The sequence below is a fragment of the Bicyclus anynana genome, chromosome 1, assembly GCF_947172395.1.
Source record: "Bicyclus anynana chromosome 1, ilBicAnyn1.1, whole genome shotgun sequence".
Taxonomy (NCBI): domain Eukaryota; kingdom Metazoa; phylum Arthropoda; class Insecta; order Lepidoptera; family Nymphalidae; genus Bicyclus; species Bicyclus anynana.
The window spans coordinates 6,691,756-6,711,244 of NC_069083.1; the positions used below are offsets into that span (position 1 = coordinate 6,691,756).

The 19,489-nt window shown below is 35.9% G+C and overlaps 1 protein-coding gene and 1 long non-coding RNA gene across 2 annotated transcripts in view; one reads left to right on the plus strand and one right to left on the minus strand.

Moving 5' to 3' along the window:
• LOC112052511 (uncharacterized) overlaps positions 1 to 19,489 on the minus strand; it is a 74,230-nt gene that overhangs the window by 36,137 nt on the left and 18,604 nt on the right. The gene's annotated exons all lie outside the window — the stretch shown is intronic.
• On the plus strand, positions 3,626 to 10,689 carry LOC128198429 (uncharacterized). Its single transcript, XR_008251146.1, has 2 exons — positions 3,626 to 6,454; positions 9,440 to 10,689. It is a non-coding gene; the product is annotated as an uncharacterized LOC128198429 (long non-coding RNA).

A 19,489-nucleotide genomic window follows, 5' to 3' on the forward strand; every position in this document is an offset into this window, starting at 1 on the left:
GCTACAATTTCTTAAATATGCTTAAGATTTTTTTTGTATCGGAACCTAAGTAGTACTACTATTCACCACAACTCTTAAAAACACCACAATGCCCGCAGTTTTTACACAAAAAAATATCAAAATATTTTTTTTCCCTCAAATTTTTAAAGATTTTTACTTTCAGTCTACTTTGACTCATGGTCTTGCAAAAAAAAGTATGAACACCGCTATGGCAAGTTATTTTCAAAGTTGACGCAACTAATCAAGATTTCAAAATAGTATAATACCCTAGGATAACTAGTCGCAAAAAAAAAATATGCGTACCATTTGTAAACAAGAACTAAATTTCTAAAATGTTTTTGCTCCTAGAAATCACTTTTACTTTATGCACAAAATGATGTGAGTCATACGTTGCAATTTCCTAGAATTTTAATGGAACGAACGATAACATTTAAAAATAAGAGAGAGAGAGAGAGAGAAAGATAGCGATAAGTATACGTTAGAGAGGGATAGACAGATGTTCTTTGTTGAATGACAATGATGCAGGTAAAGAAAATCCTGTTCCCAGCAAGTCAGTACGCTCTGCTCCTTTGTTTACTGCGCAACTTTCCGTATTCAATTGACGTGGCTCTCGTACTAACAACTTTTGGCTTTGCATTTTGGACTGGACTTAAGTGATCTGCAAACTGAACTGACCTGGCATTATTTTGGACTGTGCCTGTGTTTTGTGAATTGGACTTTTGGTGTATTTTGGACTGTTTAGCGTTATCATGCCGCAACCATACACGCCGATGGAATACGCTAACATGCATCTCATTTATGGAGAATGTCGGTGCAATGCTAACGCTGCTAGCAGATTGTATCGAGAAAGGTACCCAAACGCTCAAAGATATCCAGATTATCGGGTATTTATGAATGTGCATCAAGCGTTTTCGGAGGGTCGTTTGCCGTCAGCTAGAAGAAACGCTGGAAGACCTAGATCGGAATGCGATGAAGAAGTTCTCAATGAAATAAACATTGATTCAACTACCTCAGTGCGTGCCATAGAAGCAGCTACGGGAATCCCAAAAAGTTCAGCACATCGAATACTAAAACGTCATCGGCTACACCCATATCATTACAGACGTGTACAAACGTTACTATCACGGGACTATCCACTGCGGATCGCATTTTGCCGAGTGATGCTTCAAAAGCATCGGGAAGATCCTCAGTTCTTGGATGTAAAAGTGGAAAGTACTATGGTCGGATGAAACAACCTGCAAGAAAGATGGCTATTTAAATCTTCACAACCTACACAGCTGGAGCAATGAGAATCCGCACCTGATGAGAGAAGACAAATCCCAATATCAATTTAAGGTCAACTTATGGACGGGCATTTTAAATGGAAAAGTGATTGGGCCTTTTGAATTACAAGGAAACTTAGATGGGGACAGTTATTTGAACTTTTTACAAAATGATTTGCAAGAATTACTAGAAGACGTCCCCCTAAGCGACCTTCAAAATATGTGGTATCAAAATGATGGTTGCCCAGCTCACTACGCTCGTCCTGTGAGACAATACCTAGACCACGAGTATCCGGGGCGTTGGATCGGGCGACTTGGTCCTATCCTATGGCCACCCCGATCACCCGACCTAAACCCCCTGGATTTCTTTTATTGGGGTTGTCTCAAAGACAGGATCTACGCAAAACCGATTACGACATTGGACGAGCTTCGGCAAAAAATCACTCAGGCTGCGGCACATATCAATGCTAGAAGATATGCGCGAAAAATAAAACGGTCGTTTTTAAGGCGATGTCGTGCCTGTATTAATGCCGGTGGAAAACAATTCGAACATTTACTTTAATGTTGTGTAATTAAAATAACAAACACATTTTTGGAACATAGTAAAATTTATTACTAACAACAAGAACAATTAAGAAATTTGGTTCTTGTTTACAAATGGTACGCATATTTTTTTTTGTGACTAGTTATCCTAGGGTATTATACTATTTTGAAATCTTGATTAGTTGCGTCAACTTTGAAAATAACTTGCCATAGCGGTGTTCATACTTTTTTTTGCAAGACCATGAGTCAAAGTAGACTGAAAGTAAAAATCTTTAAAAATTTGAGGGAAAAAAAATATTTTGATTTTTTTTTGTGTAAAAACTGCGGGCATTGTGGTGTTTTTAAGAGTTGTGGTGAATAGTAGTACTACTTAGGTTCCGATACAAAAAAAATCTTAAGCATATTTAAGAAATTGTAGCTGCGGTAGTTCAAAATATCATACAAGGTGTAAATTTTCAAAGAATTTTAAAATTTATTTTGTAACTAAAAAAAAAATTTTGGTATATTTTTTTTATTATTTTTCCTTAAGTGCTCATGAGCAGGTCAATCTTTTGGCGCCCGCTTATCGTTGAATTTTGGGACACGTTGTATATAGAAGTTAAGCTACATTAAGCCCTCTATTACTGTTTAGTTTCATAAAAGAATTTATTATTTATTCAATAAGTTTTGCGTAAAAGAAAAACGTAAACTTCGGACATGTTCTTACGGATGTTTTCTTTTATAAACGGCTTATTTACATTGCGTCATATATAAATTAATTACTATGAAATATACAATAAAAATAAGCAATGACACAACATTGTTTTGAGAATGTGGAATGAATAATATCTACCTGTAACACAAAAACCTTATATCGTTGATGAGGTAAGCCCAATGTAATGTGCTAAGCTAACACAGATAAGACTCAGTACATAGAGAGCATACATTATAGAGAAGTTAGTAAATTCATGCCAATTTACCGTCATCTAATAACTTTTACGTCAATTCGAATTTTTTTTTTTTTATTCTTTACAAGTTACCCCTTGACTACACTCACCTGATGGTAAGTGATGATGCAGTCTAAGATGGAAGCGGGCTAACTTGTTAGGAGGAGGATGAAAATCCACACCCCTTTCGGTTTCTACACGGCATCGTACCGGAACGCTAAATCACTTGGCGGTACGTCTTTGCCGGTAGGGTGGTAACTAGCCACGGCCGAAGCCTCCCACCAGCCAGACCTGGACAAATTAAGAAAATCTCAATCTGCCCAGCCGGGGATCGAACCCAGGACCTCCGTCTTGTAAATTCACAGCGCATACCACTGCGCCACGGAGGCCGAAATAGCATCAGACGCCCTGCGGATTCACCCGCGTACTTTCCGTCCCCGTGTAAATGCGGAAACAAAATAAGTACAATATAACCTATGATAACTCACAAATAAAATGGCTTTCAACTGGTAAAACTATTTTAAAAATCGGTTTAGTAGATCGAGAGATCACTCACCCCTACAACCTCACCAACTTCTTTATAATTTATCTAGCAGACGCCCCGCGGCTCTACCCGCGTACTTCCAGTGTAAATACGGGGTTTAAATATAGCCGTATGATACTTACAAATAAAACAGTTTTCAATTGGTTAAAAAAAAATTAAAATCGGTTCAGTAGATCGAGAGATTACTACAACCTCACAAACTTTATCTCTTTATAATATAAAACAAGTATTGTTTAAAGTTGTTGTTTGGTATGTTTAAAAATGACCTTTGTGAAATTGTAGGGAGTAGTCTATCTCTTAATGATGAGACCAAGAGACTACTCCCTACAATTTGACAAGCTTTACCTGTATAAAATATAAAACAAGTATAGATTATAGTTGTTGCTTTACTCGTATGTTTAAATTTTAATGATAATAAAGTAACAATTAAAAAAAATCGACTGCGGAAAATTAGCTGGCATATAAAAAGCTTTTCTATAACATCACCTTTTCTGGTTGGAAGGTATATCTTCGTGCATAAAAACTTTCATGATCATCGGTTGAATAGTTAGTTAGAAAGCGTAACAAATAACCTTTCGCATTTATAATAATAGTATGGATAAAAAACATGTTTTCCTACTGAATGACGTTACAGCGGCCAATCTTATCCGAGACGAGTGAATTCAGAATTCAACTATCTATTCTTTCTAGTAATTTTGCTATGTATTGTTAGGATTAAGCAAACTAGATTCATAATTATATCACATTTTTATTTTCATGCTGGCAACTTTGTTTTTAAATGATCTCTCAGTTGTCATTCTGTGATTGGTTGACGCCGGTTGAAGTAAAATGGCGGGAACCAATCAGATTTATTTTATCCAAGCTTGAAAGCTACAACTTGACAGAAGACGTTATTGTTTTCATGTTGGCGGTCGATTATTCTCTGTTGAGCGAATCACGAGTTAAGTCGAGTAGAATTGAAACAGTTTTATAACCAACATCTTTGAAAAGAGCTACTGTAGAGTTTCTTATCGATTCTTCTCTGCAATGTCTGCAATTCCGAATCGAGAGTAGTTTCACCACCAATAGAAATATCATAAAGTAATTGAAATAAAAGAAGGTATTCAAACAATCAAGAAGTTATTATTACCTGAATCCTGAGTACGCCTACATTTCAGAAGTGGAGGATAACCTACGTAAGTAATTGTGATAATTAATTATAAATTCTTTAATTATTTTGACAGATTTTTAAGTGTAACGAATAAACAAAGAAATGGTTTTGTGACAAATGGATAAAGTATATCACAAACTACAACTTTCACGTACAGTTTGAGATTGTAATATTTATAGTCTAAATAGCTAAATAGTTATTGATAGAGGTTGCGAGTAGTTTTGTTCAACCTGTAAAATAAAATCTTGGTTGGTGCGTTAGCTATTTAATTGATGAAGGTACGCACATAGACGTAATAAAAATTCGAGCTACCGTCAAATGAACAAGAAAGTGATGCATCCCAATTTCCCATGTAAGTACATGCCATCACGCTCAAATTGCATATGCGGTATATGAAGACAGACCAAGGCCATTAATTTCATACATCTGGCAATATACTACACACTCGCACGTAGATACTCGGCGCTATTATGCTGCTTCAGTATCGGATGTTTGACAGCGAGAAATCGTTTGCCTATTTTATTAGTTTATGGGAAGATCAATGATATATTTATACTATAGACCGGTTACGTCCCTACAAAATCACCGCATAAAGTGATCCGAATAATAATAGTAATAGGCGCATACATGTACAATTTAGTTCCATGATTTATTTATGTGTATATATTGTTTATACTTCCTGAACACACAACTCGAAATTGTAGACGATATTTAGGTATTATTTGTATAAATAACGTTCGTTGTTGACCAAAACATTTATTAGCTTACTATAAATTTCCTCTTTTGAGCGCCTCATTTTTCATGCGCTAGTAACACAAAACACATCTAACAGTGTTTAATATCATTGGGGTAGACTGAAATGTTGTTTTCAATAGGATAGTTGACTCGTATAAAAATAATAATTATTAAAAATAATATTATACAAATAATTGATATAATTTTGTATAGTATTTGAAAAGATTCCAAATATACCAATTACCTATTATAAAAGAAAGCTATATATTATCATCTTTATCAAATTGTAAGTCGAAAAAACGCATACCTATACATATATTAACGTTGTTCATTTTCTTTTGTTCGAGTTCGAATGAGTTACAAGAGGGAAACAGACAAGAGATACCATAGTTGCAACAGATGTCGAAACGAGACAAACAAAGAGGACAACCGTCGAGCAGTCGTGGTGGTCTGAGTCAAAGCCGGTTTGAGGGACTAGAGTCCAGCTGAGACGCCGCCACGTGGAGTTTTACTTCAGTTGAGCGACGCTGGAGTGCTAACCAGGGTAGTCTCTGGGCCATGGACCATAATGAAGTGGTAAGCTGGTCACAGGAAGACTCGAGGTTGGGCTCGTGATTAGTGGAGTGCCGATCAGGGTTGTCTCTGGGCTATGGACCATAATGAGATGGTAGCTAGTCACAGGGAGACTCGAGGTGGGGCTCGTTATGTGGAGTGCTGACCAGGGTTGTCTCTGGGCCATGTCGATCATAGTGAGATGGTGGCTGGTCTCGGAGAGACTCGAGGTCAGGTTTCTGGATTGACGGCGCCGGGGAGTAGAAGTGGCGCTGGTGTGACGGCGCCAAGGCGTTGAAATGGCGCTGGTGTGACGGCGCCAAGGCGTTGAAGTGGCGCTGGTGTGACGGCGCCAAGGCATTGAAGTGGCGCTGGTGAGACGGCGCCAAGGCGTTGAAGTGGCGCTGGTGTGACGGCGCCAAGGCGTTGAAGTGGCGCTGGTGATACGGCGCCAAGGCGTTGAAGTGGCGCTGGTGTGACGGCGCCAAGGCGTTGAAGTGGCGCTGGTGTGACGGCGCCAAGGCGTTGAAGTGGCGCTGGTGTGACGGCGCCAAGGCGTTGCAGTGGCGCTGGTGTGACGGCGCCAGGGCGTTGCCGTGGCGCTGGTGTGACGGCGCCAGGGCGTTGCAGTGGCGCTGGTGGGACGGCGCCAGGGCGTTGCAGTGGCGCTGGTGGGACGGCGCCGGGACGTTGAAGAGCGGCGCGAAAGAGTCCGCCGCGGGCATTGTACATCAAATATCAGGTCATCGTTCTTTATTATCTCTATAGTAGTCTTATAAGTATCTTAAAGTCTAACTAGTACCTTCAGTCTTGAATCTCGACAATTATTGCTGTTCAGCCCAATAGAATAGTAAAAATTCAAATAGTAAACCTTTTTCCAAATTTTGACTACTTATTGCATTAAACAGTGAATATCTATCTAAACACCTAGTCTGGTAAATTTATAAGGTAAACGTTGCGGTGTATGGTTGAGATTATAGGATCGCCATAACTAAGTTCTGCTTCTAGGATTGGCCAAGATTATTTATTCAGCAAAAGTGGTAATAAAATAAAAAAAAAACAGTGTTGAAGCATAAAAATAAAATTTAATGAGTAGATCATACAAAATTTAACATTTGAAAAATTGGTTTTGTTAATTTGTAACAATTCGGGCTATCACTTTCATCATTCATTGGAAAACTGAACCTTAAGGGAGAACTAAAAATCTACTAACATTAACATCGAGCTAATAATAATATTAATTTATTTGTCATGAAAAAAAAAGTATCAAAATGAGATTACCGTCATGTGAATTTGAGTCAACTATTATTGTTCCGATAGTTGTTTCACTCAATGGTCTTATAGCGAAGAGCTTCGACGAATACCTTAAGAAACTTTCGCTTAACTGTTGGATCAAGAGTCAGATACAAAAGGCAATGATTGTTGAAATGGCGCGTATTGTAAGGCGGTTCACTCAATTATAAATTTCTAATAGTGTTTTATATTATATTTTGTTAACAATGTTAAAAAAAAAAGGTCATATAAATAAATGAGAGAGAAAAATTTATTTGCCTTGAAAAAGGGTTAGAAACAGCGACGAGTGATTTTACATCTATTGAGTTCTTGTTCGTTCTTGGCGCAAATGGTTCATTTTTTGAGTTTTACAAAAATATATATTTGAAGTATAGTCCTTAGTAACTTCATGCAAACCAGAGGAATTATTAAAAAAAAATGAACGTAAAAGCACTTTCGTTTTACATTAACTTTATTATATTTATTTTACTAGTTTTGTAGTTATTTTACAATGTTCAGCATTTCATAGCCGAGTATGTATATTTGTTATTATTAATAACAATACGGCGTATTCTGAATAATATGTTGTATTTAATGCGATTATGTTTTTGTTTTCTACTTGAGTAATCTTTATTTTAATTTATTTATTTCACTTACAAGAAGAGCACTTAACTTTTTAATAAAACAAAAGGTACGTGTTAGCCATAAGATTTCCAGATATTCAAAGATGGTCTTTTTCCAAAACCTATCCATTGAATTCGAATCAATATCTACTACATTACTGAGGTTATTTACTTTTACTGACAACAATCGTCATGTCGTTGTCGGTCGTGCAACTTTCTGGGAACAGGGGAATTAATTCATAATTCATAGCGCCAAGAACAGTTTACACGTTGGAGGATACAAAGGACTGATCGGTTTTCGTGGATAATTAAATCCAAAATATAAGCATAAATAATTAAGATTTGGAACCCTCGTAACTTTAATTATAAGTTTTGGACTATAATTACCACCATTAAATAAATTAAAGTATGACATAACTTGACGTTTTAAAAGTGCTTGTAAAATGAGCTCAATTGCAATAAATGAATTTTGAATTGTGATTTTTTTAGTAATTGAACACAGAGCTTTGTGTCCTACAAAAAAGTATATTTAATAGTAACCTTGCTGAAAAGGGATTCCAATACCTAAAGGATAACTATTTAATAAAAGATAATAAATTGTATCGTTACTTAGAGTCGTATAAAGATAATCTCCGTTGAGAGTGCCGAATGTGGCAGATAATTATGTCGCATCATGACTACTTTGGTCACTTTGGGGCGGAGAAGACACTTAAAAAAGAAAAAAAAAAAAATTATTGGTTTAGGAAAATGTCAAAGTTCGTTAAAAATATGTAAAGTGCATTGAATGTGCATATGCCTATACCCGTTTAATACCCGTTTAAACTCGAGAGAAGGTCTGCTCCATCCTTTCGCTAAAGTACGAGTAGATGTGATGTTTCATACCATACATGTTGACCAACTCAGACCTTTCGTCAAAACAAAATGAGGTTAAACACATTTGCTAGTGATTGTAGATGGATTCACCAAATCATGTCTTATTAAGCCTGTTAGATGTTAGTAAGATGATATATTTTTCATGATTAGATTGCCTGACCGTAATATAGCTGACCGCGGTAGCTGTTTCGTTTCTTACACCTTTACTCGATTTTGCTTGTGATAAATGTGTCACTAAGCATATTCTTAACGCAGTAAGTCCTAGGTCAAGTAGAAAGGTACAATCGGAATATTCTTGACAAAGGCAGAAAACCAGCCTGAGTTTACTCTGAAGGTGAACTCGTTAAGATAACAAAAAAAAAAGATTTTTAATAATGATGAACAGAACAAAGCTCATGCCCTCATATATAGGGCTCTATCGTGTCTCTAAAGTCCTAGGGTACGATATCCTATTCCTAGGATAGGTATCAAGTAGCGCAGGTGTCAGGCGTAATCGGCCTGCAAAACACACGTCCCACAACAGTTGCCGCCGACCGTATGTTGGCATGGATAAGTACATATTGCTGCTTTATAAGATGAACGGTTAGAGCAAGAGCTCTGATGATAAGGATTATATAAAGATGATAATTAATACTTGACTAAAAAAAAAAAAAAAAATTGTTTATTAATGTTCGTATGATTTTAATTTACAATTTTATATAAGAATAAGAATTGTTTATTCGAAAAAAAAAACTCAGTACTCAAATTGCAATGACGTCCTGGCCCTTAAACTAGGTAAGCCCGTGTCTTAAGGGCCAGTGACTTCCCCAGGTGCATATATATGCATAGGTACAATTACAATAATGGTGTAGTTAACATAAAATATCCAAATAGAATTTTTACAATAATCAGGTGTTTTGTGTGTTTTATATTTATTTATCGATGCATTTAAACTGCAGGTTGATTTTTCGTTGTTACAGATGAGACACGAGAATCGATCGGATCGTGTCTTGTCACTCTCGATGGAGCTGGAATCAGGCACGAGAATCGATCGGATCGTGGCCTGATACACAGCAGAAACACTAGAACCAGGCACGAGAATCGATCGGATCATGTCCTGGTATGTGAATATTAGAGTATGTTGCCCCACTGGCTGCCACAAGTAAATCGATCGTCTTGCAGGCATATATGTGGGGTAAGCTGATAATAGTGGGTTATTCGATTAATCGATCGTTCGAATCCCAACGAAATAGTTAGAAGTCATATAAGTGAAAGAAAGCATTAATCGATCGTTGTTTTTCTTATCAAGCAGATCTATATAATTACTTACGAAGTAATGTGACCAATAATAGCAGTATGTAATATAAATATTAATAGTCTTAAAAGATAATCAGTTTACGAATGTAACCGATTATAATGATGTTTGTGATTGTTGCATTAATTATGTTGATTGCAATGTGTAAAATCAATTGAGAATATAGTCTGCAGTTTACGAATATACCTAACCGTTTTTATTGATATTTGCAACTGTTGCATTAACTATGTTGATTGCGATGTATAAAATCAATTGAGAATATAATCTACATTTTGATATATAAGATACAAGAGTTATTCAGTTCATAAAGTAAGTTTATTAGAATGGTATTAACATTGAAATTTGTATACAATCAGAGTTTTATAAGAATGTACGAGTAGAATAATATTATGAAAAGAGTAAGAGTAAGAGTTTATGTAAAGAGTGACAACTGACTAACTTTCGATTGTTAGGATGCCTCCTGGCGACATGTGCGGGGCGCACACGTTGTCAGGACGGTCGATTGTTAGGATTAAGCAAACTAGATTCATAATTATATCACATTTTTATTTTCATGCTGGCAACTTTGTTTTTAAATGATCTCTCAGTTGTCATTCTGTGATTGGTTGACGCCGGTTGAAGTAAAATGGCGGGAACCAATCAGATTTATTTTATCCAAGCTTGAAAGCTACAACTTGACAGAAGACGTTATTGTTTTCATGTTGGCGGTCGATTATTCTCTGTTGAGCGAATCACGAGTTAAGTCGAGTAGAATTGAAACAGTTTTATAACCAACATCTTTGAAAAGAGCTACTGTAGAGTTTCTTATCGATTCTTCTCTGCAATGTCTGCAATTCCGAATCGAGAGTAGTTTCACCACCAATAGAAATATCATAAAGTAATTGAAATAAAAGAAGGTATTCAAACAATCAAGAAGTTATTATTACCTGAATCCTGAGTACGCCTACAGTATAATATATTTTTTTGAAAAAGGCACCTAAGAAATATACAAGCAACAATAATTTTCCTAAATAACAAAAACAAACCACGGTGGAAACTGTAAAACGTGAAACAATACAAGGATTTGTTGTTACATAACGAGTTTAGAAACTCGTGCACCGAAACTGTTATTAGGTCAAAGTTTAAAACAATGCGTGAATGTTGAAAAACATATGGAACTGAATGAGTTCTAGATTTTCTAGTGTTTAAACAATACAAGCCCAAAATGAATCGAGGTCGGAACGTTCGACGAATGCAATGCAAAACCTAGTTTTATCGAGGACATATAAATTTATGCACACTACAATAACAGAGCTCTAGAGTTCGTTTAAGAAATATTGTTGTTGTGCGATCCCATAGATTAGAGATATATTATTTTCGAGAAAGCGGCACAGACATATCTAATACGTTTACGGATGACGATGATGAGATAATAACTTTGATACAGAAGTACCTATGAATATTTTTTCCATTTCAATACTTTTTTCTTCTTCTTTTAGTGCCATTTCCTTTACGGAGGTTGGTTTACGAATATCCTAGCTTTAGAGTGGCAGTTCATGAGTCGTGGAGGTTTTTGAGGCTGGAGGTGCGCTGTCTACCATATCTCGGGCTTTCTTTGATCTTGCATTAAACGATACGTCACGTATGCGTCCTGATTTCCTACATTTAATATCACTTTTAGCCTCTTGCTATTATCTGCAATACCGTCTCATTTCGCCTCTTATATGTCCATGACATTTTAAGCATGCTCCTGAATACCCACATCTAAAAACTCCTAAATGTTAGCACATTGTCCACGCCTCCTAAATTATGATATCCCAGGGAAAGCCCAGCATATGAAACATCTTACTAGACGCATCCTGTGTTTCATTATGAGAACTCTGTTGCAGAAAAAATAATGTTTTGCTAGCTGTAATTCCATCATACAATCCCGTGAATTGTGGGCCTATAGGCTTATTTTGTTTAAACTGGATTAAATAGCCAAAAGCGAGACACCTGACAATACGTATTATATTATGCAATTGGTAATACCAAATTCTTACAAATAAATTGGTATAAACCCGAGAGCCGATGTCAAACGTCACTGCAACAATTTGCATATTATTTACATGCAAAATGTACGTCATTGATTATTATAATAAATCATCATATTGTGACAGATATTATCTGGGTGTAATGGGCAAAGCGTACGCAAGTAAGACTTGTTCGTTTTATTTTTAGGCATGTATGTATGTTGATGCTCGTCAAAATATTGATTACATTTGAAGATATTTTATAATCATATATCTTGGCTGACTTTGGGCATCTAATACGAAGGGAGTGGAATGAGTCAAAAGGAGATTAAGGTGACAAAAGCAATGTGTGATATTCAGTAAGAAGAACGAACTGTGCCAACTCCTGTTACATTAGATAAGTTGAATATAGAATTTACTTTCTTTATGGCAATAGGAAAATTTGTGTAAAGTTTTCTTAGTTAACTAGTAGTAAATGAATTCCTTCTCCAGCAGGGGTCTGTAACAAGTCCTCAGGGTGGGCAGTATGCAATGAATGTAAGCAGCTTGCAGCTATATACAACAAATGCAATGCAATGTAAGCAGCCTGCAGCAGTGTGCAATTATTGCAATGCAATGTAAGTAGCCTGAGTTACCAGCAGTATGCAATGTCACTCCTTGGTTTACGAGTAGATACTAGATATGTTTAATAACGTCTTTTGGATAAGATCTGATTTATATCAGCAGAATTTTCAATCTTATCTATTAAGTCATTAATCGTTTTCGATATTATTATATTAGAAGTCTTCTCTACTTCATGAAATGGTATGGTAATGGTGTGTATTAAGCAAAAAATAATATAATTTCCCCCATATTTGGCATTATGTTTGCTACAGACCATTATGGCTATAAATGGCGTGACACCATAAATCGCGGGCCATGGAGCTACATTGTACACCATGGCACCTATACTCTCTTTCAAAGGCTAAGGACATTGACCCAATTCAAATAGGTTAACTGTATGGCAAATGACAGTTTACGGCGGCTGAATAGTGGACTATAAATTAGAGGAAAATATATTAGGTATTGGGACAGACAGGTTAGGTAAATTGGCTTTTCAATGTTATATTAGGTACCAGTTAAGGTGGAGTTTATTGGATTTCAATGGAAAAGAGTTGAGTGACATCGAGTTTATAATTCAGACTAATAGAATTGCATACCTATTACAATTCTAATTGTTAGACTTACTTTTCAAACACTGCAAATATTAAGTTTTGTATAGCCGTCAGTAAGTTGTCGAAACAGGTGTCTGTTTCGGCAAAAAATTCAGTATTTGCACATTCTAATGCATTTGTTCTTGAATTGTTAATTATAATCATTTTAACAGAAGCAAATCAAGGAACCCATCCATCATCATCATTATCAACCTACGAGCGAACGCTCGCGACCTTATCCGTGTGGAATTCAGTATTTTATATATCCCGCGGGAATTATGGATTTTTCCGGGATGAAACCTTTGTGTTAATCCAGAGTAAAATCTATTTCCATTCCAAATTTCAGCCAAATTGCTTTAGTAACCGCAGCGTAAAGGAAGAACAAACGCAAAAACATTCGCCTTTGTAATATTAGTGTGATATGATACTTTTTAATTCTATAACGAAAATGATGATAATCTGGCTTAACGGTTTCCTCGGCATGAATGTAGCAGCACCACACTACCAAATTTTCAACTCTAGAAGATTCATAAGTTTCATACGTAAAAAGTTTCATAGAAGAAAACAAAGGTCATCATTTGATAGCCCGATTCAAGACTCAAAACTCAGGGCATCGTAAAGTCAGTTTAATAGTTAATATTTAAAAAATCATAATGTAACTAGAAGAAAAAATAATTCCTTTTCTGTTTAAAGCCATTTAAGTGGATAATATAGTATAGTAGTTAAAAGTAACTTTATGGAGACATGAAACTCATAATAGACCAAGTAATTACGTAGAAGTACCTTGTAAAGTATGCCTATAATGAATGCGTTGTCTCTTTTGTCTATGGTTCAAAGGGAGGTGCGAAGGAGGACTGGTTCCGTTACCGCGGGTATACGAAACTATAATTCGGTATATACTTAGGTACTCGTAATAAAGACCGAGTATAAGCAAACTATTCGACTAAAACCATCAGGGAAAACCCGGTAAAAACGTATGCAATTGATACAAACGTCATGGATACGGAATTTGTCTGTCTGTTGCTGGAATACAAATTTTTAGACGATTATATATTTTATTCGATAGAAGTGTTACTTAATCGAATGTAAATCATTATTTAAGCATTATATGCATTTAACACAACATAGTCATGAGAATTCGTTATTAGTAACTGCTGTCATCTCCTTAGCGAAGTTTTTTTGCTTATTATCTCTCCTTCTAAGATAATCTTGGACACGAAAACTGACCTCCACTCGGTAGGTGTCCAGAGAAGCTCAGTTTCCTGTGTACGATGGTAGTCATGAGCTCTCTTTTTTTATTTGCTCCAGTACCCTGTTCGTCTGCACTTTGCTATGGTAGGCACATAGGCAGCTTTTATAAAATCACGAAAGGCTAACTATTAATAACAGGCTCTCAATAATACGTATACCTCCTTAGTAGCTATAAAATGGATAACCTACTAATTTGATAACTATTAGGTATTATAGAGCTGATATTTGGTTGATGATGTAAACAATGATAAAATACCCAATTTATTTATCATTTTAGGTGATTACGGCCTAATAATTTAAAATATTATTATAACCTTTAGCCACAACGAAAGATTAGTTGTTCGCCGTTCACTTAATCCAGTATTCCCGTTTTCACTATTCACGGGTTTTTCGTATTGATATTAAATATATTATTATATATTTAACACAAGGGAACAAGGGTTTTACAGCCAGAACATAAATCTTATATTTTAGTTGTACTACCCTCACCTTCATTTAGTCACCAAAGAGCCGGGACAGGGGGCCTAGTGGCAGTTTGATAGTGTTACTGTCACGTAACGTAAATGCGATTTTCCAAGGAATTGAAACAGCGCCATCTAGTGGCACTACTGCACAACTGTTTCAATTCCATATAAATTTGAGTTTACGTCAACGTGATAGTAACACAGGTCTAATATAAGTGTTATTAAAACTTTGCGATATATTTAACGTTTTCTGTACTAGGGATAATATGGGCAGTTCAAAACGTCAAAGTCATAGGAGGTCCTGTCAAGAATGCACGCAACTGCGAAGAATACATTAGGCTTTATGACGTAGGAACATTGTTTAGACTGGGCCACGCCGCATGGCGCACGGTTAGCACTGTGGGTGGCAATTACTTTGTAAGTTACGCAATTTTAAGTCCCGCTAAATGAATAACTTAAGGGCCTGTATATGCTAGCGGAATTGTCGTTGTGAGCGGAGCGTAACTTTTTCCCCCACGCCCCCTATATTTTTACGCGTTCACTGGTGACCACTCTTAAATACTATAAAATAAAATATTGTTGGCCGCTTTACCATAGTCCATGCAGTTGACGAATTATTATCGATTGTTTTGCTTTAGATAAATAATAGTAAAATAAATAATCTAATACGAGAATAGTAGTAGTTCAACATAATAGTGTAAAAGACTGTGGACATTCGACTGTATTCACTTTTAAAAGTGATGTAAAAATTACTATTAATTAATAAATAACTAATGACATGCAGGTAAGTTATTATAAAAAATCGGACATCAAGCCGTTAGTGCTGCAGGCATGTGAGAATACTTGATCGTCAGTGCCTGACATAACGTAACTATTTCGGGCATCGTTAAAGAGTACCTAAACTATTGTAATTTTAACCAGCTTGCAGTAACTAGCTTCTACTATTATGGAAAAAGGTAGTTTGTGCTCTTAAAAATAGGTTGATAATAATAATCATGATTTATATTTTTAACATTAAAAAAATGCACTTGTTTTTTGTATCTTTTGTAGGATTTCAAAAAGCAGAACTATGACTAGCTTCATCCGAACTTCTGACAATCTTATACAAAAAGTCTAACTCTCACTCTAACTATAAGTACAATAAATTGAATGTAAACCACAAAAAATCCAGACAGTCACAAAAAACTGAAGCTTTTTCTTACCACATCAAAGGTCACGTAGCAGTAAATCTAATCTGTAGGAAATAAGATACATTATCGTCCATTTGATAAGTAACGCGCAAGAAAAATAAGGAAACCCAATGGATTTTAAGGTGTGACGCGTTTTCATTGTTTCATGAATTTTCCGTGTCGCGATAATGCTTCAAATAAGTAAGTACTATTGCATTGTCTGATATATTTAAGATTGTGATCGTGATCGATTGAATATAATAGGAGATGACAAAATTAACCGAGTATTAGAATTTCTATCAAGATTTCCTTAAAAAACTTAGCTAGAAAAAGTAGAATTATACTTTTTCAGTTTTTATTTATATAATTCTTAGATCAGGGATCCCAAACTATTTCGAACAGAGAGTGTTTTCAGTGGAACTATTCTGTAACGATGGTTTATATAACTCGATAGTGCGAGTTTCGAATTCACCTCTATCTTTCTCTTTTTATAATATCGTGTTAGACATAGATAGATACATCAATCGAGACTCGCACTTGAGAGTTATACAAGGCACAAATACAGAATAGCCCTGCAGATATGAGTTCATACCACTGACCCCTATTTCATTATTCATTTAAATTGCTTTTGATCAATGACTTTTTAGGGTTCCGTGGATCGAGGTGGGGATGAGCCATCTGCTTGATCCTTCATTCTTCAATAAAATACCTATAATAAAATGAAATATCCTCCTACTCAAATGGAGTTTTATAACAAAATGTGGTCCAATAAAACGATTTTATAGAGTTACTTTCTATTATTGATTGCTTATAAATGTGAATGTTGGTTCATAAAGCATGTTGCCGAGTGGTCAGAGGGCCTAGTGGCAGTTTGATACTGTGACGATCGCGTTAACGTAAACGCGAATTTCTAAGGAATTGAAACAGCGACATCTAGTGGCACTACGGCACAACTTTCATCTAAATTCGCGCTATACCTACCCGTATTTTCACGCGAAGAGGAACACAAATAAAAAAAGGTTAAGGTGTCTTCTGGGAAAGGAGAATGTGGTCAATATTATTGAAATATATTCAATAATATTGACAACTTTCCCCTGTCCCAGCGGACACCTTAACCTTTTTTTATTTGTATTATAAGCGACTATATTGTGTAATTGTTTATTCTTCTAGAGATTAGAAGCCTTATGTCCGTTTATAAAAATGGGTATAGTTTATATACTTCTATTGATTTCATATGAAGTAATCAAATGGGGGACTTTTGATTTCTTCTTATGCAATCAATAGAATGGAATAATTCTTAAGCGCCAGACATTAAAAGCTACACATTTTCCTCAAGAGACAAATTGCATTACTCAACCACCTACGTAATTAATATAGCACAATAAATTGGTCTCGCCTTGAGGATATGCGACATAATTCTTACATATGGTAACCTATATACTTGACCTGTCTTAACTAAATTGTAAAAATCTGCTATTTGAATGGAAGTACTTAACCGTTTTCCTGGTATGTTTGGGTTTTTTTCCTTGTAATTCTTCATCATCACTTCAGATGTGAAATCTATTTATAAAACAAACGTCAGAAACGGCTAGACCGATTAGACCGGGCTGCTTTCATTGTTTCTCTTAAGTCAGCCATTGACGGTCAATTATTCTCACGTTTCTGCAGCGCAAACGGCAGCGAAGACGTTTCATAAGTCGAGCCGTCATGCGCGCAGCGACCAATACACGATCAGTTATAGTCGTGGGTGCTGAAGAAACGTGAGAATAATTGATCGTCAATGGCGTGCATTACATTTTGTAAGGTAAGATAGAAAAGTTTAAAGTGCCGGACAGAGTAGGTAACGTTTGATGGCCTCCGTGGCGCAGTGGTATGCGCGGTGGATTTACAAAACGGAGGTCCTGGGTTCGATCCCCGGCTGGGAAGATTGAGATTTTCTTAATTAGTCCAGGTTTGGCTGGTGGGAGGCTTCGGCCGTGGCTAGTTACCACCCTACCGGCAAAGACGTACCGCCAAGCGATTTAGCGTTCCGGTACGATGCCGTGTAGAAAACAAAAGGGGTGTGGATTTTCATCCTCCTCCTATCAAGTTAGCCCGCATCCATCTTAGACTGCATCATCACTTACCATCAGGTGAGATTGTAGTCAAGGGCTAACTTGTAAAGAATAAAAAAAAAACGTCAGTCGGATCCTTTAGTAGACGAACAAAAATACGGACTACAGAAAATCGATGTAGGTACCGTAACTAGAATCAATAAAGATGGCGAAGTTATCACGCCAACAGTGTGGTCGGTGGAAACCTTTGATTATATATACGTCATATACGTCATATATTTATGACGTATATATAATCAAAGGTTATATATACGACGTACATATACGTATTATATATACGACGTATATATAATCAAAGGTGGAAACCATATTCTGATGCACAGCTGCACGTAGGCACAGTACATATTTCTTTACTATATAGGTATGTTATTTTAATGAAACAAAACATTCATTTTCTGAGTTTAACTATTTAATGACAAAAATAATTAAACTATACGAAAGCTAAACTCTATGTGTTCATCAAAAAACAAATTAAAATGTAGGTACTAGTAAATCGCTAGTCACACCTAATAATAATTTTAATGAAGTTGTTCCTAAATGAATGTCAATTTTGACTATTAAGCCTAGAAATAAAGTAAGTATGAAATGGCATGCGTTTTCTAGTTTTATTTATGTGTGTTTGTTGATAAACATTCCGCATTGTGTTTGCTTTACTTCTGTCTTTTGCATTAAGGACTTAACATTAATCCATAACTATAATAATCAGAGCAAAATCTATAGATAAGTCTATAAACCGGCCATACCCACGTCACGCGATCGTGTTCGCCAGACTAGTTACAAAGTATTTCCACCTGAGGTCCTTAGTCATGAGTCAGACACACATTTAATTGAAATAGATTTGTATGTGTAACGTACCGAAACAAGATTAATTATTTGGTGGAACGGCTTTGTCCGCATTTTGGTCACTAACCGCGACATATAAAATTCAAAATACAAAATTCATTTATTTCAATTAGGCTTAGTTTACAAGCACTTTTGAAAGGTCAAGATTATGTCATAATTTAATTTAATCTAATGGTGGTAATAATAGTCGAAAACTTCAAATTAAAGTTACGAGGGTTCCAAACGCGCATTGGTCCGAGAAGAGCCAACAACAAACTCAGCCAAGGTTTATTTTTTTTTGTTTACTTAAAATTAAGCACACAGTTGTATAATACAGTCACCAAGCTTTTTTATCATTTATATACTCATTGACACTATAATAAGACTTTCCTAAAAGCTTGCGTTCAATAAACACTTTGATTTTTTTTTAAAAATAGCTTAACATTTATGATAACAAATTTTGTGTTAATATTTAAAAGCCTCAAAGCAATACTTCTAAGAGTCTAAATTTACCACGAGATTTGAAGTTTGAACCCCGCCCGTTGGAATTTTATTACTACTCAACTATGACTACTGGTAGACTATGACGCCATTCGGCTCACTGCTGAGCTCGAGTCTCCTCTCAGAATTAGAAGGATTAGGCCAAAGTCCACCACGCTGCCAATGCAGATTGGCAGACTTCACACACATTTAATTTCTTAAAATGCACAC